The following is a 23,054-nucleotide window of genomic DNA, read 5'->3' on the forward strand; positions in this document are numbered from 1 at the left end:
TCACCTCCAGGCTACTTGCGGCAGCACTGGTGGGTGATGTGATATGCAACAAATCCAGGCAAATACAGTGAACTGCCTGCCTTAGACAAGTACTCTGCCGTTGCCTCTCCACCCATCCTCCCTTCTGCCACATTCTCTGCTGCGAGGTCTTGGTGCTCCCCACACATCCCACTTTGTTCCATGGACCAAAGTCTTTGCCCTGCAGAAGCCTTGACCAGCACAGCCCAGCAGCACGGCCTGGCTGGGTTTCTCCTGGAGCAAGGCTCGTGCTGGGAATGATCTAATTTAGGAACGTGGCACAGAGTTCAGATGCGTATCCAGAGTTTGGGGAGCAGATGAATATTTTATTCTGCGAAATTTGGCTAGGTCTCGAGGTCCTTATTCAGGCAAAACTACAGCTGGCTTTAATGGGAGTTCTGACAGAGGAGATTAAAAAACAACAACTGAACACCTTAACCCCTGCAACATTTAGCTGAAATTCTCATGAGATTTGTTCAGGCTACAAGAAAAATTTCAACACACATTTACTTTTCTGCTTCCAGTCACAACCTTAATCCTCAAACGTCGAAATAAGTGCCAATGAAAAAGATATGAGAAAATCTTAAGAGATAAAGAAAACAGAACAAGAAGTCAATCACTGGACAAACAGGACAAAGCCTTATTTTATTCCTGGATTTGTAAGGAACAACAAAAGCATGGTCTCTCATCCTTCACCAAGAGATGTATATTTTAAATGTGCCTGTTATTGTATATGTGCAATGCCACATATGCAAAAAGTTCTTTCTTTTGACTGTGTAAAGACCCTGTCTGGTCTGAAATACATTAAACCAGCAACGGCTGCCAGCGATGTACATCTGCCTATGCACGACACAGAGAGAGTGCTGCTGTAGTGCACATGTACTCTGTTATTTGTGGAGGCTCTGTGTGAGGAAGCCAGTCATTTTCTCTCTGACAATAACAAGCTCGATAGCCATCTAATCGTGTATGGTAGGAGTGTAACTGCCTACTTCCCACTATAGCCACAAGACACCATTTTATTTCTGGCTCATCTAGCTGTTCAGTCTGTTGTGTCCCTGAGGATAATTAGTCCTCAACTCAGGGAAACTATTTATCTTACACCAGGGATATTCTATCAAATACCTCTTCACACAAAAACTCATTTAAAAGGATAAAAAATACTCCCTGAGGAATTGAATACATTTGCAGTCTTCTAGTCAGTTCCAGCAGGTGACATATCTGAAATCACAGAGCCTCCCTTTGGTAACTAGGTGGGAGACAATTAGCATCATTTTGAACTGAGGAAGCTGCATCACGACAGCCTCTGAGGAGCAAGTCCTGTTTGCTGTAAACAAATCTGATTTACTCAGTTTTGCCTCCCTACAAATATTGTACAACAGCCATAGAGAAATTTGTTTTACAGGGCAAGCCCCCATAGTCACTGAGAACAGGCATTGTTTTTTTCTCCCCAGGGAAGGAAAAATAAACATGACAGTTTGCAGCTACCACAGGTAGTGGCTACAAACTAAACTCTCTTAACAGAAATTCCCCCCAAGGCTCCTTTAAATATTCCATGACTTAACTAGGCCCAAATGCATCTCCCAAATGATCAAAGTACATTTTTCTTTCATTTGACAAAAGGCACTGAGCACTTGCTATCTGTTTGCTCTTAGTCCTTTTGCATCACTGAAAGAAATATCCTTTGCACTTTTCTTCTGATGCAGTAACTGTCCATGCCACCAGGGCTTTGCCTCGGCCAGACATGCCCATAGTAGTCTTTTGGGGAGGACAAGCATCTTGTTCACACCCCATTAAAAGAGGGAGCTCAGCTTTCACAACAGTTTGGCAAGTCTCTGACTCTGTAACTAGAGGTTTTCTGGCCCCGGAAAAAGAAAGAAACCCAAATTAATAGGACTAGGAATTTAAAGCAGATGAACTCATTTATAGCTAAGTCCTAGGTATGTACTACAGCTTAACTAGTAATGCAGGCATGCCCTGATCCCCATATTTGTAGAAATAAAGTACCTTTAACACATTTTAAAATTAAAGGAGTTAAAGGACTAGAGCACTTACATCTGCCTGGGTCTTCTCCTGTGTGCAGACACAGCCCTCGTGCACTGTAGTCTGCGGTATGAGAAGTTCAAGCAAAGCCCTTCATGAATCTTGGCGGAAGACTATCTCCTCTGCAGTGAGCATAAAAGGCACTTGCTCCTTGTGAGCAGCACAAGGTAAATCTGAAAGCCTTGCACTGTGTCACAGTTCCACCCTTACTGAGGAAAAAATCTCCAGTTGAGGACTGAATAATGGTGTGAAGCTAAGACATGTTTATACCAGTCGATCAGGCTAACTGGCTTAGATATGCTGCCTGGATAATAAATGCTATTCAGTCCCCATTAACTTGTCCTTTATTAAAACCTGTATGGAGAGGGCAAAGATAAAAATTACAATGCATAAAACTGACACCAGACATGGACATCATGGTGCAGGCAGTGCAACATGCTGGCTCCATGGGAGTTTGCCCTTGCTTTCCTGGGGAAACTAGATTTCCAAATTTAAGCAGCAAGTCAAGTGCAGGATGTCATATCCCAGCCTGCTAAGATGTTAAGCAGAGGGCTGTGACCAGGTAGAAAATAAAGTGATTTTAGTATTCTTGTTGACCTAACATGGGTAGATCTGGATGTATATTGCCTAGGTTGAGAGCCCTCTAGGTTGTCTATACTAAATACCCATTAATCTCCATTAATTCCAAAATATTAACTTTTTTTTCAGCAAAGCTGGTCAATAAAGTTCTTGCCCTCTCTTCAATCTCAGGCACTAATACTTGCTTCTCTCTTTCTCCTGTCTGGGAAGTCATGGCTTAGAGAAGGTCGTTGAACAAACACAAAAACCAACAAAACATAACATGGAAATTTGGAAAGGGCTGTTTGTACTGTTTTACCCTTACAAAACATTTATTCGCCTTAGGCAGGGTGAAAGCTTGTCTCCCTCTATGCATGTACAGCAAGGAGTACATGCTTCTTTTGAAATGGACCATCACCCTATCCGAAGTCCTGATTTGGTTTTGTTTCCGTCTTCAACAAGTAAAAGCTCCCACAGGTATCAGCTCTCATTAAGGGCTGGATAAGGAGATAGGACCCTTAGCAACATGTTACTACTGATCTGCTTTCCAGAAGGCCCCACAAACAGCCGAACTGGTGTGGCTGAGAGGAAGGGAAAACTGCAGATGGAGCTGTGGGAAGGGGAAGAAAAGACTGGAGAGACTGTAACACAAAACCCAGCTCCTGGGTCCCTGAGCACCTGGGAACAAAGTGTCACTGTCCCTCAACTTCACCATATTTCCTTGTTGTAAAAGGCCTTTCCCAACTAAAACCACATTGACAGGGCTTCATTAACTGAGGTCTGTGAAGCACTTTAATGAAGACAAATGCTGTGTTAAGTTGCCAAGTATTATACTTCCATGCATGTTAAGCTATTAACAACAAAGACAGGGAGCTAGGAAGATCTGGCAGAAGCATGCTGAACTTATCATGCTGTGGTAGACCAAAGTGAAGTAGACACACTCTACAAGGCATGTCTCCATAGCAGCAAGATCAAGATTGCATTAATTGTCATATTTATCTAGACTTCACCATGAACTTAATCATTGTGAGGGAAAAACAGACCCATAAGAAAACAAAAAAGTCTTGAATAATTATATTATATTAGACCCCTTAACAATATTGAATCCTCTGATGCTAAAGTTTTTCTACAGTTTATTTAATTATTTTTAACCTCCTGGGGATCTAAGATCAGGGAAAAAAGTGGATAAAGCATCTGTGTTTTGCGTCCTTCTGCAGCATGCACATGCACTTGACAGCTGTAAAAGCAACTGATTTTAGCTGATTTTATTCTTCAGTAATTCCTAGGTAAGGAAAGATTCAGCTGTCCCTGGGTCACAGGCAAAGAAGAAATGATGCTCCCAGAAATTCCCCCAAGATGAATTTTGGTAAATACCACCTTCATAACTGACGTCAGCAGACATGACAAAGCAAATGAAGAGGACTTCTTAAAACAAAACATGCGGGCACAGGGCAGATGAGTAATGGGGCTAGATGAGGCATGGTATCGGGTTTTGCAGAAATGAGGTTTGTGTTTGGAAGCTGTCAGAGGTATGAGACACAGTCTCAGACAGGGATTTGGGAATGAGTGGAGACTAGCAAATGGTATTTATTTTGTTTCAAAATACTCCAGAATGCTCATCTGAAGCCCTGCATCATCTAAGGCCACCCCCTTCTGGGAGACAGGTCATATGTAGTTACATAAAATAATTACGTATTTTACTAAATACCTGAGGACTTACTTTTAAACATGTATATTATAGTCATCCCACTGCTAAAATCTTTACATTGACCTATCTCAACCCATGTGTACACACCTTTTGAAATGTATATCACACTCTTCAGGTCACAGCAACCTTAAAATCTGTTACCACAATTCCTCCAGGCTCACAGATCATTACTGGCAATGAAGACTTTGCAAGATAAACAAGGTGAAAGCTCTGCTGATTGAACACAGGGATAAGAGCTTGTAACATATTTCATAATAGTTTTAAGAAACAAACAAATGCACAACTGTATCTGTGAGCATGTGCCTGAAGCAAAGTATATTCAAGGAAAAGCTGGTGAATAAGAAAATTATGCTTTTCACATTTTTTCTAACTTAATTAAAGTTTAAATTTCCCCTTCAGTTTTCATGAGGAGAATATATTTTTAATTATTGCACATGACCATTTTTGTATTTTACCCTGAGCATGAAATATCTGGATCAATGAAAAGCAATTTAAAGCAACTTGAATGAACACATGCCTATCTGACAGAGGAAGAATGTGAAACTTGCACTCAAATTTCAGTAGCTCTTGAACCTACCATCTCATGTGGATGTTCCAGAGCATTTAGGAGACCTCAGCGAAGGACGTGTACTTCCATGAGAAGCAGAGCTCTGCCCTCTAACTGGTAATACACAGAGTCATACCCATGCATTTTCCTGAAGGTTTTTTTTTTTTTTTTCTTCTGTAGTCCCCTTTCCCTTTACTTATCACAGAATCATAGAATGGTTTGGGTTAGAAAGGACCTTAAGATCATCTAGTTCCAACCCCCCTGTAATGGACAGGGACACCACACACTCAACCATGTCACACAAGACTTTGCTTTTCATAGTTCCAGGGAGCTGAAGTCCAGTGCATGTGGGAATTCAAGCATCTGTGCATAACAGGACCTTCTCCACTGCAGGACTTTCCACCAGCTTTTGCGGGAGTTTTTCTTTCTCCTCGTCCTAATCTGTACTCATTGCAATAAAAAAAAGTCATACATAAACTAACAAATAAGCCTATTCATCCACCTAGGAAAGAGTGGTGTGGACTCTTGAGAGCTGTTGCTTGGATAAATAAGGTTACATTTAGCAAAAGAAACAGAAAAGACATTTGACAATGTCCAGACATCTTGGTTCAAGAAAACACATAAAGGTAGAGTAGTTTGTCAGAAGTGTACATCACCCTCCAGCCACAGAATAGCCTTTTGCCTCCTTTCATTCTGCACTGAAGTGTACCCACCTGGTTAGGATTACATGACCTCAGGTAATGAAAGTTTAATATAAAAGTGAAAAGCATGTCTCAGATTAGTATTGTGAAAATATATTCTTTTACTGGAGAACAGCACATTTTTATTGCAATAATAGTGTACCAGAGTTGGGTGAACATTTCCCACCAAGAGTGGAAAATGCAAAACTGCTGAATGACAACTGCAATATCAGCATATAAGCATCCAGGGTAAGATGGAGTCAAAAAGTATTCTAAGAACAAGTCCTTAGAAAATTCATTTAGCATCATTATCAAGAATAACATAGTTTTCATGGCATGATGGAGCAGAGGGTGGGAAAAGACATGATCACACCAAGCCGGGCAACCTTCATCTGTTAGTCATCACAGAATTGTTCAGAATTGGTTCATTAGACAAATTAAGTCTTTGTAATCAATACTGTACAGTGAATTTGTGCCTTCCTTGCAGATTTAAAATTTTGTTAGGATTTCATTTAAAAAAGGAAAAAGTGCTTCCCTCTGCCATGCTCAACTCATTAGTCTTATCTAGGAATATAATTGTGACTTTGTAATCTCTAAACGATAAAGCCTGAGCCATGAAACCCATATGGAAGTATAGAGGTTACTTAGAAACACAAAGGAAAAAGAAAAAAACACTGTTTCCCAGATCTTGGTAGAAGAATCTCATTAAATAGAGGGAGAAAAATAAGTTATCCTAGAAGAGAAGCTATTTAATTAGACACAAACATGTCTGCAATTTTCTGTTATGAAGTATTGTTGAAGGCAGAAGACATACTGCTTTTTCAAGTGGCATATATATACATATGCACATTTATATATGCATTTGTATCAGCCACTATTGTTGTCCAGTTCTGGACTCCCCAGTAGAAAAGAAACATGGAGCTCCTGGAGGTTCCAAAGGGCTATTAGAATGATTAAGGGTCTGGAGCATCAATCTTATGAGGAATTGCTGAGGGAGATGAGCCTGATCAGCCTAGAGAAGACTCATGGGGGGATCTGATTAATGTATATAAGTATCTGAAGGGATGGTGTCAAGGGGATGGAGCCCGACTCTTGGTGGTGCCAGGCGACAGGACAAGAGGCAACAGGTTTGTCTAAACTATAGGAAGTCTAAACTATAGGAAGTTCCACCTGAACATGAGGAAAAATTTCTTTACTGTGAGGGTGACTGAGCACTGGAATAGGTTATCCAGAGAGACTGGAGTCTCCTTTTCTGGAAATATCCAACAGCCATCTGGACACAGTCCCGAGTAATGTACTTTAGGTGACCCTGCTTGAGCAGGGAGGCTTGACTAAGTGTCTTCTGATGCCTCTGATTCCAGACTCAACAGTTCTGTGACCCTGTGATTATTAAGGTAGTCTTTAATAAGCCCCATGACCATCCCTCTCTGTCGCCCCTCACACTTCCTCCTGGTCCTTCCTCTTCTGTGGCCCCTGACTCAGTGTTGCTTGCACAGCTGGTTTTGTGAGTGCATGTGCCAATCCAATGGAAATAATTCTCGTTGTATGCTAGGTTAACAGCAGTACACAAACAAACTGATTTTTAGCCTGAGTAGTCCCTGGGTTGCACTGGCTTGCACCTGCACAAAGGCGGGGGAGAGAGATGTTTAATATAATACTCCCATTAAAATAAATGCTTGTGATACTATGTTGTTATGAACAAAGAATGGGTCTTCTAAGACTCTAATAACACACAGTTGCACACAAAGGCGGGAGCAACTTTTGTATCATGGCAGCTAGACGGATGAGGCTCACTGATACCTTTGCATCATTATCACTGAAAAGGTTAAAAGTAACATCCCTAGGATGCTATGAGAAATTCTCAGACCACTCATAGTACACAAATGCCTTGGCTATCTATAACAAGATCATGGACTCATATGGGTTTGTCATATAAAACCTATCTCCCAGAGAAACTGAACCCAGTCAAAAAAGTTTCCTAAAATATCCTTAATCTCTAAATAGCCTACCTGCAGAGAAAGGCTTCTACTGCACTTTTCACCAAGGACAGAAGGGATCCTCTTGACTGATTTCGTCTTGACTCTGAAGGAAAGGTCAGTGTCTGGTAATACAACTCTTCTGTTTGCCACACCTACGAAAAAGACACAGTCCTGCTGAATTAAATTTTTTTACCAATTAACACGTGGTCCACACACATGCAATTGCGGTAATTGAGCTGTTCTGGGGCAGAGGTATAAATAGGGTGAAATATTTAGAATAATACATTAATAGTCCCAATAAGACTCAAACTGAGAATCCAATTTGATGGGTTTAGAAAAACCAGGATTATTTATTTTTAGTGAATAAGTCTTAGTACTGGGATTCAGGTGATTCATCCTGATCCTAGCTCTGTCACTGATTCAGAATGGGAGTTTGGGCAAGCCACTTTATTCTTTTTATTTTGCATCAGAAATGACAAACGCTATTCCTTTCAGCAGAACGCTTAATGATGTCCCCAAGGAAACACACAAATATTTTTACCTCTCTCATGTATATGATATAGACTGTGATACAATGGACAGCTAAAGGAATTTGCCAAGGTTGCCTCTATGGATCAAAGGTAGCTTGGTGGGAAGAGGACAAATGATTTCAGAGGAAGTCTATTCTAAGTGGCCTCACAAGGGTATTAGTCACACTGATGACTCAGGGAAGGTAACTCTTATTAAAGCTATTGGCAACCAAACAAAATGTGAGTAAGGCCAGTTCCTGAGCACTTTAGCACATAGCACTGCTAATGACTTTTATATTAAAAGCTACTACTTAGCTGGAAGCAAGGTAGTGTCATCAGAAAGTTTTCCAGCGTTGTGTTGGCAACACAACAGCAATGTTATGTTACATACAAATCATTGGATGCAGTTTTAACTACCTTTTCTAACGGCTGAGATACCTCCCCAGATATCAAGCTAATAAAAGTTACATTGTGTAATTTCACAATTGACAGGTCTGCAGAATACAGCTGTCAATGAGGTGGTTTTAGTTCAAAGTAATACAGTTGCTGTCTCAGACAGATTAGTCTCAATCTCTGTAGAAAATCATGAAACTTGCAACTATATACTCCAGGCAGTCTTATCTAAAACCAGATATCTACTCCTCATCCATTCCCCCTCTCTTTTGGCCTGTTACCCATGCAGCAGGTCTATGCTCTTCCTGGCAATAAACAAAACATCTAAACAAAAAAAGAACTCCTGAAGAGCAACACACCTGACATTGATGGATCTCATTAATGCTCCTTTCATGAAGGACAGCTTTATCTACTTAACTGAATAAAGTTCATCAGGTGCCTTGCATAAAGCCATTTCAATCATTTGAGGTCAGATCTTCCTCACCTCTTTTCTGCCCTCTTTAGAGCGGGAGTGGGAGGAGGCCAAGGAGAGAGGACTTGAAGAAGCAACAAGAAGGAAAAGGCAAAATAGCACCAGTACACAAATGTTCCAGGATTTCTTTAATCCTTGACATAAGGTTGTAGGCTCTGTGCTTGTATAGGAATGAGATCGTGTCAGTTTGATGGAGTCCTGGCAATGGACAGTAGTAACAAGTCCACACTTAATTCTTTCAGACTTGTCAGAAACACCAAATATTATACTAGGAAGCTCTGCTGATAACTGGGAGCTGTGGCACCATGGAGAGTACTACCACAGTGACTCATTGATGGGCCCATGGATTGTACAGTAGCAAGGAGTAGTGACTGTGGCGTACGCTCCACAGTGCAAGACCAGCACGGAGCAGTTCATGTAACAGTGGTCAGACAGAGGTAAAAACCACTGGCCGCCAGAACCAGCTTATCTAATTTAAAGGTGTTATGGATAAATCCTTTTGATGCCTTACTTTTGTAAGCTGCAAAGTGTGTCAAGACACCAATGGGCTGGGCAAATTTAACCAGTGCAGGAAAGAAGGAGGTATAGTTTCAAGATATTGCTGACACCATCATTGAGATAATATAAATGCTGTTTCAATGCATTTTTAAAGCCACTGTGCATGAAGTGAAAAATTGACAAGCATACTGAAGTTATTGTAAAGAGTAAAATGCGTTGGTGGCCATCAGTGATCTCCAGCCCTTATGGTATATTGGACACGTGTCAGGATGTATGAAAACCAAGACTGTAGTGCATTCCAGACAGGTTGGCCCAGAAAAAAAGCCTGAGCACATTGGAGGATTATCCCTAAAAAGTGGCAGTACGAAGATGCTCTCAACTAATAGATGAGTCCCCATGAAGAGGTGGAACAAGCTTGGATGAAATGGGAGCTGTAATCTCGTGGCTGAATGCATGACCAAAGAGACACTAGTTCCAAGATAGTTGTCAGAAAAGCAAGTCACTGGCCATTGCTTGGAAGCATGGCTTGTAGGACAGAAGCAAGAAATTTTATCCTGTGGTACTGCCCATTGGCAAGAGAGATAAGCTACAGGAGAGGTCAGGGCCTCAAGTATTTTCCAAGTGCTTTCAGTAATGCAGTGATTGTGGTCAGACAGATCTCTGCTACACCTGTGTACTGCACTGTGGTGTTCCCAAGGGGTCAAGCTGAAGCCCAAATGTCTCTCAGACAAGGTGTGGGGCAGCTGTGCACTGAGGCAGGGGATCCTGATACACACAGAGGTGTAATTCCATAGGAGTAAGTGCAAAATCCTCCCCTTATGTAGGAGTAGGTGGTGAGGTTAGCAGGGCAGCAGCTATACAGGAAGGGGTACGCACAGAGGTAAAACAGCTCTTGGGTATGCCTCAGAACACAACATGATGCTGCTTGGGTGAAAGCAGAATGTCATTGTGGGATGAGCAGAGAGTCTGTGTTAGTAGGAAGTGAGAAATGATCCATCTCCCCTCCACAGCACCACCCCAGGCATGACGTCCTCTCCAAAGAAACAGTGGGTCCACTTTCATGCCTCAATAAAGACACGTGCCAAGCCAAGGGAGTTGAAAGTTTGAGAGGGTGAACAGTCAGAGGTCTAGAGATGATAGCGAGCAGAGAGAGGAGGATGGTGGTTGTTTAGTGTAGGGAAGAGAGGAGCAAGGAAAGACATGATAACGCTTTTCTAAAAGCCTGCTTTAAAGAAAAGGCAAACAAATGTTCTTTAGCTCTAGGGAGAGTAGGATAAGAAATACTGAGCTTAGGCTGCAGCAAGAGCAACTTAATTTAGATATTAGGAAAACTTTCTAATTATAAAGACAGTTAACCACTGGAATTGGTTATCTAGCAAGGCTGCAGGCTCCCTGTCATGGGAGGAGATTTAAGGCCAGCTTGGACAAACAAACAAACAACACAGGAATCTGTCTTAGAAAGGGGAGTGAGCCAGATTATATTAACAGGCCCCTTCCAGACCTACTTTTCTCTGATTCTCTGTCCTAGCCATAAAATCCAGCTGTGACTCTCTGGAGCAGCCTGTGTTGAATACAGCATGGTTTAAATGTTTCTTGAATGAGTTTTCTGAAAACAAAACAACCACAACAATAAAAAAATCTTAGTCCTGCAAGCTTTTATGACTTTGTCTTCAGTCTCACTGTACTTGACCCATTTTTTAAAACTGTGGCTCCTGGAGTCAAGCAGATTCACGGAAGCTTAGCTTAAATAAGCAAAAAGCTGTCTAAATTTATGGTGCAGGAAAAAATGAAATAAAACAGATAAAAAGCATGACAGAGAAGTACTTCCAGCAGTTATAAATCCACAAGGGTGGTAAAATGCATTCTTTAGCTTAAAAAAACAAAAAAGGGTTGATTAAAAAAAAAAAAAATGATTGGGACTGACTCCATTTCTTAGTGTTCATTAATGTTTTAGTCTAGGCCTGAAGTTGGCAGAAAAGGAAATTGTGTCACTGAAGAAAAGGCTCAGAAACCAAAAGTCCTTCCCTCTAATGGCATAGAGATACCCCCTTTCCCTCCCAATGAAACCATCAGGTGACAAAAAAACAACGAACCAATCAACCAACGAAACAAACCAAACCAAAAGCCAAGAATATTTTGTTCTCACAAGAAATGCAGCTAAGAAAGAGGAAAGTCTTGCCACAGGATGCTGCGGATCCTGTGTGTGTGCCTGGCAATGCTGTGATTGTGCCTACATATGTGAGCCTTCAGTGCAGGAACCCTAAAAGCCACAAATTGTTGGTGACTGGGGGAATATTTGGGAGCAACTAACACCCTGCATTTCCTCTTCTTTCATGGCACGTTCCCCCTCCCCACCAGGGAGCTCTTATGGGTCACTGTTGAAGAAAGGCTACCAGGCCAGACTTTTAATGTCACTACGGAAAGATGGTCTCTTGTTCTTTTACTCTTTCATTGTGTTCCTGATGAGCTGAGGCATACTGGCAGGGCTGCATGAGGAAATTTTACATCCGTCCTGTGAATTGCAGACTTCTTTTTCCAAGGCTGTCAATCACACTCTGCCAATAAATTCCCTAAATAAAAACTTTTAAAATAAATAAAACCCACAAATAAAACTGATAGTGAAGAATTAGTTGAGTGCATGAATATAATATTTAGCATAAGAATCGGTGCAATGTGAGTTTTCATCTGACCCATCATCACTCTGTGATCTTTGTCATTATCATAAATCAAAAAGCATTGTTTGGTTTAAATCTCTTGCTGCTTAAAGATGAATCACCTTTGATTTCCAGAGTTTTGCTTACGGCAAAAAGAGGGAAAAAAAACCTTTCGAAACTGTACAACAGTAAAAATTTCTGGTCTCAATTTGCATAAAAATCCTCAAAACTCGGAGAGCTCTAAAACTTAATCTAGCAAGCAACATAAAATGGAATGGAACTGCAATTTGGGGGGGGGGGGGGGGGGAATATTTCTCCATCTGCAGAGCTATTAATCTACAGCTTGGTCCAGAGAGTTCATATACAGCAGTCTGTGAAGAGGGACCCCAAGCTCTAATGGCTTGAAGAACATAGGCCCTCAAATGTTTAATCTAACTACAGGTGCATATCTAAGCTTCTCTGTAACATCTGTCCCTGTGGATAAGAAACCACTAAGCATCCTGCACTGGATTGTGCAGACACCAGCTAAGTAGCTTAAAGCATATCCTGTATACTGATGAATAATGTGCAAATCACCCAAGCCACCCCAATAGGTTTGCCCAGCGAGCTCCTCCATTTGAGAAGCAGTCCTCCTGTCCATCCCACCACCCTGACATTATTCCCCATGACCAGAAGTGCAATTAGATTCTTCCCACTTTTTCCAAAGTCAGGAAAAATAGGGTCATTTAAAAAGTCAGTTGAATAAACTGATGAGCCCAATGGGCTGGAACAGCAAAACAGATCACAACTTGGTGTAAATCATGCCGAGAGGGAGACACAGAAATAATATGCTGCATGCAATTGTATCTAGGTTTATTCTGTGAAGAAAATTCTCATAAGAAAAGAAACAGCCCAAATAAAACAGGCTTCATTCTTTATGTCTCCCATTAGCTAGAACCCTCATGGCAATTCCCATCAATTTAACTTTTGGATGTCTGGATACTAGCCAGGGAGCACTCAGCTTCCATATGCTCAGCAAAGAGAACAACAACAACTATGCAATACTGTTGTCAGGCAAGGCAGGTAAATCACTGCATAATTCTACACAAGGCAAATTTTCTGAACCTTGCCACTCAACTTCAAGAAACTGAAATTAGCAGAGGCTGGTAATGGGCCCTGTATGTCCCACAAGCAACCCTCAACCTCAGAACCTGCCTGACAGAGCTGGCTGTGTTTGGCCATTCAGCCATACTTTTCGACCTTCCTTTATGCCTGTGCGGAGAAGTGCAAATGGCTTCCTGCACAGAATCTAGAATTTTGTTGTCCTTGGGAGGCAGTATAATCTGAAAGAAGGGGAAACGGGGGAAGACTGGAGTTGGGTTCACAGGTGTCTGAATCTCAGTTCTGTTGCTAACTGTCTTCGGGGAAGTCAGCTCATCTCAGCCTCACTTTCCTCTTTCCCTATAAAACAGAGACCTTATACACAACTGTGGGGAAAGCGTGCAATTTGTTAAACATATGAAGCAGTAAAAGGGCAATTCATCTTGTTAATTTTAGCTGTCTGTAAGTTAGTATCTGGTCTATCTAGGTTGCCTCTATAGCCCATGGGCAGACAGGAACTGCATAAATCACCAACTTTTCCTCCACTGACTGTAGAAGGAGGCCAGGCACTGGGCCACATTTAGGCAAAATTAATCCCATCTTCAATGTCCAGGGTCACAGTAAAGGCCAGGAATCTTCTGTTGTTGACATATCCAAATTCCACTATTAGAAAGCTGAAGGATGCATTCATGGTGAGTAGGCTTCTGAATTTTTCTCTTCAGAAACTGGGTAAGTTCAGAAGCTCTCTTTTCTTTTACTTAGCCCTTGATTATTTGAGACATTAGGAAAACATCACTCCCTGGCTTTGATCTATCACTGCTACTAGGTTGCCAGCTTGCTCCCTTCTGGCAGTACGTCAGCCACTATGTAGTACACAGGTGGGATTTTTTGTCTGTGAGCATCCCTTGTCTCAAGTTCAAATCAGATTATTGTGATAACATGCGCATATACTTTAATGAATACCCCTGACACTGCACAGGCAACCAGTACAGACCCCACTGCTCACAATCTTTAACTAGAAGTTAGATGTGTCTTTTGGAAGAGCAATGAGGGAGAGAGGAGTGCAGTGGGGGTTATAAGCCCACAGTCTCTCCTTAGACCTCTAAATTCTACACATGTACAGTGATATTGCAGAACACCCTCAAATCTAATATATAAGCCAAACAGACATTAAAAAAGAAGGACTTGTGGTCACTACTGCCTGACATTGAATTCACTTGCAAGTCTCAAGGAAATTGTACTGAGTTTTGAAGTCTGACCCGTGCAGTCACGGGACTGTATTCTTGGTGGTATCTTTCCCTTCAAGATGAAAGTTCATCATATGGAATAATAGTTCGTACTTCAAAAACCAGCCACTGGTGAATCTGTGGTGCCTTTTGCCCTCCAAGTCCCTTGGCTAAGCTAAAATTTTCTCATGTGTTATATCACTTCTATTAACGGTAATAAACAAGCATTTCCATAGCAATTTCCATAATCAAAGGTTCTCCACTCGAGAGCTCCTCTGGAACTATCAGCTGACTTTGCAAGGAGGAAACCAAGGCAAAAGAATTATGCAAAATGCTCAAAGCCACAAAGTGAGTCAGACTCCAAGGAAAAAAAAAAAAACAACAAGAAAAAGGGAAAAAATCCCTTTAGTTCTTCTATCTGTACTTATGCCCCAAGGCAATCCCTGTCTCTCACAGCTAGGGACCAATTCAGATAACATTTACACAAAGATAATTCCACTGACACGTTCAGAGTTAGCCCTGATTTACTGCACCATCTGCGAGATCAGCATGCTGCACAAGACACTCTTATGACTGGAAAATACTTTGCTGACAAGGAAAATATATATACATTTTCCTTCTTGCTCTCTGCACTAATCTTTAAAGGCCACCTTTCTTCAAATGCCTTCACTCAATTTTTGACCAAAGCAAGAATTTTTCAAATTTAAGTAGCCTTGTTAATTGGGTTGAGTATGATGCATTACACTGGCCATGCTGCTCCTTTGGCACACAGTCTGACCTTGTTGAGACGCTTGTCCTAGTACTTCTCTTTTCCATTTGATTGTGTTTTCTGCTTCTTGGTAATACAGCCGTCATCTACATTTTGTTATTTGCATTACATCTCCCATCTTCTCAGCAATAATAACAGCCTGTCTGTGGAAAAAAATCCTCCAAACAAAACCCTGTATCTTCTAGCCACTCATTTGATTACAGGGAGGTCCCCAGCTATACCTGGAGAATTTTAACAAAGCACTGATGTCTCACTGAATCATCCAGCATTGCTCCTCTCTGAAAGGTATGTATAAACAACACTGTCTGGCACCTGTGCTCATGCAGGTACAATACATTGAGAGTGAAATAAAATGTTTACTAACACACAAATAAAAAGAAGTGGCCTGTAACTAGTGTATTTCCAGTGCTTCTCTATCCTGCCTTTCTGAAGGTATACTTGCAAAGTCACTGAAAGAAAGACTTATTAACCTTATTAACAAGTGTGAAATGAAACCACTGATATTAAATCACTCCAGTGATTAAATCACTCCAGTGTGAAAGATTTGGTTACCCAGGGGAGCCCACTCCCTAGGTTGTAGTTTAGGTGAATTCCCGTATCACTGATTGCCAAAACTTCTGAATCGTTGCTATCTCTTCCCCACTTTGGCACAGGAGCCCATCTGGGATGTACCTATCTCTGACCCTTCTCATGTTGCAAATTCTAATGTAAATAGAGAAAAAGTCCAAAGCTCATCTGCGCTGCTTGTAAGCAACAACAAGCTATGTCCTTCTTCCCCTGCTATTCAGAGAACAAAGGGAGTAAAATATTAGCAACTTCACTCTTGCTTTCCCTTGAGCTCCTGAGGTAACTTTGCAACAGAGAAAAGCCTCTGCATCCTTCTCAGGCTGCTGCCCAGGCCCCTGCTGCGTGAGGACCAGGCTTGTTTGCTCCTCTGAGGGCCATGCAGCAACAGCAGTTGTGTTGGGGCTGCTAGTGCTGCCAACAGAGTCAGCACAGGTGTTGTCAAAGCGACCAAAACATCTGGGTCCGGGACCCAAAGCATCTGTGTTGTCTTTCTGGTTACTGACATCAGTATCCGAGTTAAATTAAAAATACATGGCCATGGGTATTTGTAGGTACAGCACATGTAATTTGTTCTCGTGAGCACGTATCCTGTGAAACACTGGAAAAATACTAATTCTCATTTCAGATCTTACCACTAAAAGGCTCAGAAATACGTAATCTGGATAATAATTTTAGGGCAGTTGCTCAGATTTCTGTGCTGTTGAACTGGTAGTGAAAACTGTGGTTTCTGAAAAGTGCAATACCTTACACTACTAAGGCAACTACGTTCCAGAGAAACTTCATTTTGGGCTGCATCTCCTTCTGCCCTGAATGCAGCTTCTGTTGGACCAGGCTGGAAAACAAAATTCTTCCCTTGGTCTGTCTGGGCAATTTATTAGTTCTTGATGGTACCTGGTTTTTTTACCATGTATGAAATTACCATCAGTGATAAAGCTGGTGTACAAGAAAAGATTAAACAGTGGCTCCTTAGCTAAGGAGCTCCTTAGCTTGAAAAAGGAGATATGTGACTGAAAAGAATCATGCAAGATGTCAAGAATGATTATCAGAAGTGCTTTTAAAAACTCAGCGGGGAATATTACTTACCATTCTTCGCAGTGCAGAACTGTGGGGGTTGTCACGAAAATCATCAGGCTGCAGGGTAAAAAGGAGAAAAAGAAGTACATTTTCACATAGCACCAGGTTAAACTGTGGAACTCATTGCCACTGGACAGCGCAAATACCAAAACCACAAGCAAACTCATGTGCTCATTTTAAAAGTCTATAGGAAAGAGCCACTAATTGAGGCTAAATTGATGGACCTAACCTGAAGTCCAAGAAATACATAAACTTGCCAGTTATCCCAGGATATCCTGGGAAAAGGACAGACACAGCCACTGAGCAGACATCCACCTGCATCTGCTAACAACATATATATCCTCTTCATTGGATGTGGCTAGTGTGAGCTGGCTGGGATCAAAGATGGATGGCAGAAGGGGAGCAGAACCCTGACTAGGTCTCCTTTCAGCTCTGGGTGTATTAATGTTTGTTCAGGTAAGGAGCTAGCAATCTGAGAAAACGATTAATAGGCATAAATACCTAAATCTAAATTCTGCTTTAGCAATCCTGACTAATTTGCCCACCAGGAAAACAGGAACTGCAAAAACTTTCTTCTCAGAAGTGTTTTGCGGACTAACCACATCAAGACCCTGAAGTGTTTCTAATTCTAGCAGCGGTATCACCAAGCCACTTAACACGTTCATTCCACCTTTGGCCTGTGCCTTTAGAACAGCAGCTATTAACAGTGACTTTGTAGATGCCACTCTTGGCCAGGATCCTAAAACACCCTTGCTCTTTATCAGCTCACAGATGTAAGAGGTGGCAAGGGAGCTATTTCCATCAGTGATGTTCCATTTATCTCAGAATGGAGAAAGTAGATTTTTGTCTTGGAATTGGAAGAGGCGGGAGAAAGGGAAAAAGAAGAAAAGACAAGAAATTCTTACCACACATATGACAGGTTTCTGTAGGTGGGAAAAAACATAAGCTCCTTGGGGTCAGTCATAAAGAAAATCTGGAACCCTACCAAAGTATTATCCCTAATTAGTGCCATTAGTTGAATCAAGCTGTGTTTTCATGTGGAGAGTGCTAGAAAGACACAGTGCTCATCTCCTGCCTCTGTCTTCTCTCCCTGCTGCTCACCACCAGGCTGGTCACATTGCAGAAAGCGGCTGAAACCATCCTCCAGCACGCACAGCTCTCCTGAACCCCAGTCTGCAGGCACACCAGCTCCAGCAAATTCTGCATGTGTCTTTGTATTCCTCTAGATACACATAGTCCTTAGGTCAGTGTTAGCTTCAGACAGCTGCTTCAGAAGTCTGCATCAGATAACCCATTCACAGCTTAGGGAGAATCCAGGAGTACAAGGGCATAACCAGTTTTCTCAAGAATACCAATACATGCTGTGCTAGCTGCAATGATCCCCTTATGCCCTAGGCCTCGCATGAGCATCCTGGTCTTGGCACTCATCATCTCTGGAGCACAGGATAGGGGGCCAGTTTCAGGTTCCTCCAGGCCAATCTCCTGTTATCAGGGCAGTCATGTAACAGTTACTCAGTGCTACAAACACAAACCCGTGCTGCCTATCCAGCACTGCAAACCCTGTCATAGGGAGAAGAAAGGGAAGAACAAAGCTACAAAATCTCTTGCCTCCGTCCACAACTGAGGTACATCCTTTCCCCTGATGTTTAGCTGCTGTTTGGCACTGACGGATTATAATGCAATGTGGGACCTAAATATTTGTCCTGAAGGTTCCTATGTATCACTGGCTGCAAAACCAGGTCCTTTTTTGCCTGACAGCACAGAACACAAAATGCAGCTGTGCAAGGCATTATGGTTAGTAACGTTCAGTTTGGGAACCATTTTATGGAAAATGCCTTCTTTATGATAGGTGTTGCACAAAAGGAGGTGAATCTCTTCCAGATAAGGACAGTAACATCATTTAGAACAGCATTTTTTTTTTGTCTGTTTACCACATCTCCATCAGACTTGTTGCTGTCCAGGATAATATGGTTTCTCCTCTTACGAATGAGTTTAGCCTTTTGCAGGCATGTAATTAGAAGGCCAGATTGACCTTAAACAGGGTACATAAATTAAGAAGTATGTTACAATGTTCTGCTTGTCTCTGGCATGCCACACATTAGTTGACATTTACTTTCAAGTGGCTGGGACTGGATAGTACTCAGAAATCTTTGCTAGCAGGATTCAGTGCCCTGCAATCTGCCCACCTAGAGACCTGGTCTTTGGAATTGAGATCATAGAATCATAGAATGGTTTGGGTTGGAAAGGACCTTAAAGATCATTTGGTTTCAACCCCCCTGCACTCACATGGTCTTCTTTTGGCACAAGACAAAGATGGAGCACTCAGGACAGTCTCACTGCCCAAAGCTGTAAAGGAGGCAAGTCACCATATACGTCTCCTGGGTGTATTATTTGTTCATTTGCATTCTTCCCTTTCCTAAACCAGCCATCCCACCATGTTTACAGTTGGCATGCAAGCCAAGCTCCCCAGTAGCCCAAACTGGGTTATTATGTTCTTCAATATACAAAGGTGGGTGCCTTTTCCACTCTTCAGTAAGAAGTACAAGGGCTGGAAAAACTGGCAGCAGAACATACATGCTCTCCCCTGCCAACCCCGGCAATTCCGCAAATGACATTTGCTATCTCACATGGACTCAGGATGTTAACTGAGCTGACAAGGACTATACAGCAAAGAGAGGAAAGAAAGAAAACTCCTGCTTTTCCAATCCAGTGGCTGCAAATAAATTTACTCTTAGGAGTCTCTCAAGCAGAGCATACAGAGGGTTTTGAAAATCTGGGGTCTCCTGATGAAAGTGCTGTTATGTTATTTTCAGTGTCACAGCTAGGCAGGGATTGTGTTTTGGTCTTCTGAGAACAGGGAGATAGTTTCCATGTCTACTTATACTGTTTCTTAAGGCTCCCAGAGTAACTTCACTGCACAGAATCACTGAACATATACAAAGTGGGCAAAGGAGGACTGATGCTGCCTAAGAAAGTTTCCATCATCATCTGGATGATTCATCCTTCTCATACGTAAAGTCCTAAAGAGTACACATCCTATCTTTTTCACAAGAAATAGAGATATTCTATTTAAACTGTAAAGCCTGGCTTTCTGTTGAACACTGTGAAAATAGGCATATAGCAGATGCCTGCTGTTAGCATGACATATAGTAATGAATCAGTTAGCAAAGAAATTTCAGTGGAAGTGTTGATTCATGACATGAAAACAGGAACTGAGTTTTTTTACAGCATCTTCCTGACATACCAGCTCCATTCAAAGCTGTTCTCACAGCACCACTTTTCCACCTCAGGTTTCAGCAGTTGGTTGAATACAGCATCCCTTTGCAGATTTCAGGGGAATAGCACCATACAAGTAACTTTGGGTGTTGGAAGCCCTTGAATTGAAGAACTTGTGCTCAGAAAGAGTTTGTTCCATATTCTTTCCTTTTTACTGAAGATTGGACGTGCAAATCCATCATGTCTCCACTTGACTCTGCACTGCGGAGACACACACTGTGACACAGAGGGATTTTGGCAGTAGAAAAATAGGCTTCAAAAACACTTCACTGAGCCTTGAAACATGCCAAAAAATACCAGGCGCTAAGGATGGAAACCTGCCAGGGCATTTCTTGGTTAGAGGGAGGCTCATCTGCCCAAGAGGGTGAGGGAGAGCTGTTCTCCAATGACCCACTCCCACCCTTCTCAAAAAAGCATGCCATGAACACACAGCAGATGTCAGTCATGGCAGAGCAGCAGGATTTGCTGTCCCTCATCATATCCACACCACCCACAATTTCTCCAGGTGCCCAGCTCCTGTGTGGGATGAGGATTTGAGCTGGGGTGGCCCATCATGTCTGACAGCACTGCAAAGCACTGCTAGTTCTCAGTTCTGAGCTCTGAGCTCCCACAGTGTCTGTGGCAGAAGATTGTGGGCCTTTTTAGCTTCTGTGATGATGCACAGTTGTGGCGGTTTTTCTCTCACACTGCCTAATCTCTATACCTGCTCTGGAGAGGGACTTTTTACAAGGGCATATGGTGATAGGACAAGTGGGATCGGTTTTAAACTGAAAGAGGGGAGTTGTAGATTAGATATAAGGAAGAAGTTCTTTACCATAGGGGTGAGACACTGGAACAGGCTTCTCAGAGAAGTTGTGGATGCGCCATCCCTGGAAATGGTCTAGTGGAAGGTGTCCCTGCCCACAGCAGGAGGATTGGAACTAAATGATACTTAAGGTTACTTCCAACCCAAACCATTATATAATTCTTGGTATTTAGCAGATAACTTCCTTATTAGAAAGATCAAACATGTATTTGAGAGGCTTCATTTTTTAAATGTCACCATTTCGGTTTACTAGATTTCTTGCTGTGCTTAACACAAACAGTGGGTATTTAAAGTAACAACAAATATGCTGTTAGCTGGGAGCACTCAGCAGCAGGCAAGACCTGCCCCAGGACAGCCCTTGCTGGTGCTACCAGGACAGGGGGAGCTCAGCGATGGGCCATTGGCCCCCTCCCTGAGCACCCCTGCTCCTGCCTGGCTCCAAATCTGCAGGCTGACAGGGAAAAACACCAGTACCTCTTCTGAAAAGCCATTTCCCAGCTTCAGCAGGATCAGCCTAATTCTCTGCAGTGGTCCCTGGCTGCATCTTCTCCCTGACAGTATTTTGCTGAGGACATGATGGAGTCAGATTCACCAATCAGTGGATGCAGGGATATGCCATCACTTCAGCTCCTGGGTACCACTGGCACCAGCCTCTGCGAGACAAAATACGCACATGATGCTCTGTGCACAGAAACAAAGGCAATCCCCTGCTGCTCTTCAATGAGACATCTGCAAAAATTACCCAGGGTGGGGAGATGCCTGATTTCTGCTTTCATAATTCTGTCAGTAACAGGTCAGGAAAACAAAACAGCAGCCCATCTAAAGAATGGTTTGGATGGGGGAGGAGATTGTGGGCAGAAGTCCACCCTGGAGTCAGAAGAGAGGATTTCAGTGGAAGTGTGCAGTTGGATGCTCAGCAGTGCAGAGGATAGGGAGCACTGGTGGCACAGCTGACCCCCTTCTAAAAGAGACAATGGCACATTGAAGGACAGCTGCAAGAGTGATAAAAGACCTGGGTTTGAGCCACAAAGCTCTGATCCAGGTTGCCCCCAGGTCTTGGCTCTGGGTCCAGTTTCTCTGACAAGCAACATTTTTAGAGTTAGACTGAGTCACCTGCCAGTCTGGATGCTGGTACCTACAGGGGGCACAGTCCTGACATCAGGTTGTCATAGCCATGCAGCCTTACAGCCAAACTAAATCTCCCTTTGTTCAATTTTTGGTGAGAGTGCTTTTATTGCTTTCCAAAACAGGGATCCCCAATTTCTCCAGCAAGCCCCTAGGAGGAATGATAGGTGCTTGCCATCACCTTCAAAAACCTTGGCTTACACCTTCAGCAAGAGCTGGTAGTGAATAGGTTAAGAATTAGTGAGCCTAAAAGACTGCTTTTTGAGGGGTGGGTTTGGGGCAACCTGAATTAAGGAAGCAGCCTTAACAATATAAGAAAAGGAAGTGCTGGTCATTGGTTTGTTTGTTTATTGTTTCAGCAGTTTGTACTGTGTGTGTCTCCTGCTATCTTCATTCCTCAGTCTCCCAGCCGGTTAATTATCCGGGGGAAGCAGCGCTTCCTGCCAGCGACCTCCTGGGTCCCCTCCCATTGTTCCCGGCACTGACACACACTGCTGGAGACAGCAGAAAGGGCTGCTCATGCCTCAGCCAGTGAGAAACACTCCAGAGGCTGTGGTTAGTTAATAAAACAGATGGGTTTATTGGCATCGGCAAATTTCAATGCTACTGATGCGTTTAATAGGGTTCATCCAAAGAATATCCCAATAAAAATAAAAAAAAGGAGTTTGGGGGCAGGTGGATAGACATAGGAGAGACAAGAAGATGGTCCATACCTCCATCATCTCCAGCAAACCTGCAACTTCTCCACAACCTTCAAGTCTCATCAATGGGATCACTCAACAGCTCTTTCTCTGCTAGGACTTATAAGTCAAGTCAGCTGGAGAAGAGATCCCTGCCTCTAAAGGCCAGGCTCAGCTGGCCTGAATCTCATCAAATCCTTATGCTAAATGGGGTCTTCAAGTTCCTTTATACAGGACATCTGAATGATTTTCAAAGGCCTGGTGATTTCCCTTTACTTAGTACAGGGGCTTACGTGGAAATGAGGATGACTCCAAGCCCCTAATACTGCAAAAACATTTTCTGCTAAAGCCCCAAGTGCCTTATGTCCCTGCCGAATTTCTTTTCTGTGCCTCTGG

The 23,054-nt window shown here is 42.5% G+C and overlaps 1 long non-coding RNA gene across 1 annotated transcript; it reads right to left on the minus strand.

The window, feature by feature from the left end:
- Positions 1-19,415: 19,415 nt before the first annotated feature.
- LOC136014293 (uncharacterized) lies at positions 19,416-22,775 on the minus strand. Its single transcript, XR_010612613.1, has 3 exons — positions 22,692-22,775; positions 21,328-21,506; positions 19,416-20,249 (listed from the first exon to the last, which is right to left on the minus strand). It is a non-coding gene; the product is annotated as an uncharacterized LOC136014293 (long non-coding RNA).
- Between the last annotated feature and the right edge of the window lie 279 nt (positions 22,776-23,054).

The sequence above is a fragment of the Lathamus discolor genome, chromosome 5 (assembly GCF_037157495.1).
Source record: "Lathamus discolor isolate bLatDis1 chromosome 5, bLatDis1.hap1, whole genome shotgun sequence".
Taxonomy (NCBI): Eukaryota; Metazoa; Chordata; class Aves; order Psittaciformes; family Psittacidae; genus Lathamus; species Lathamus discolor.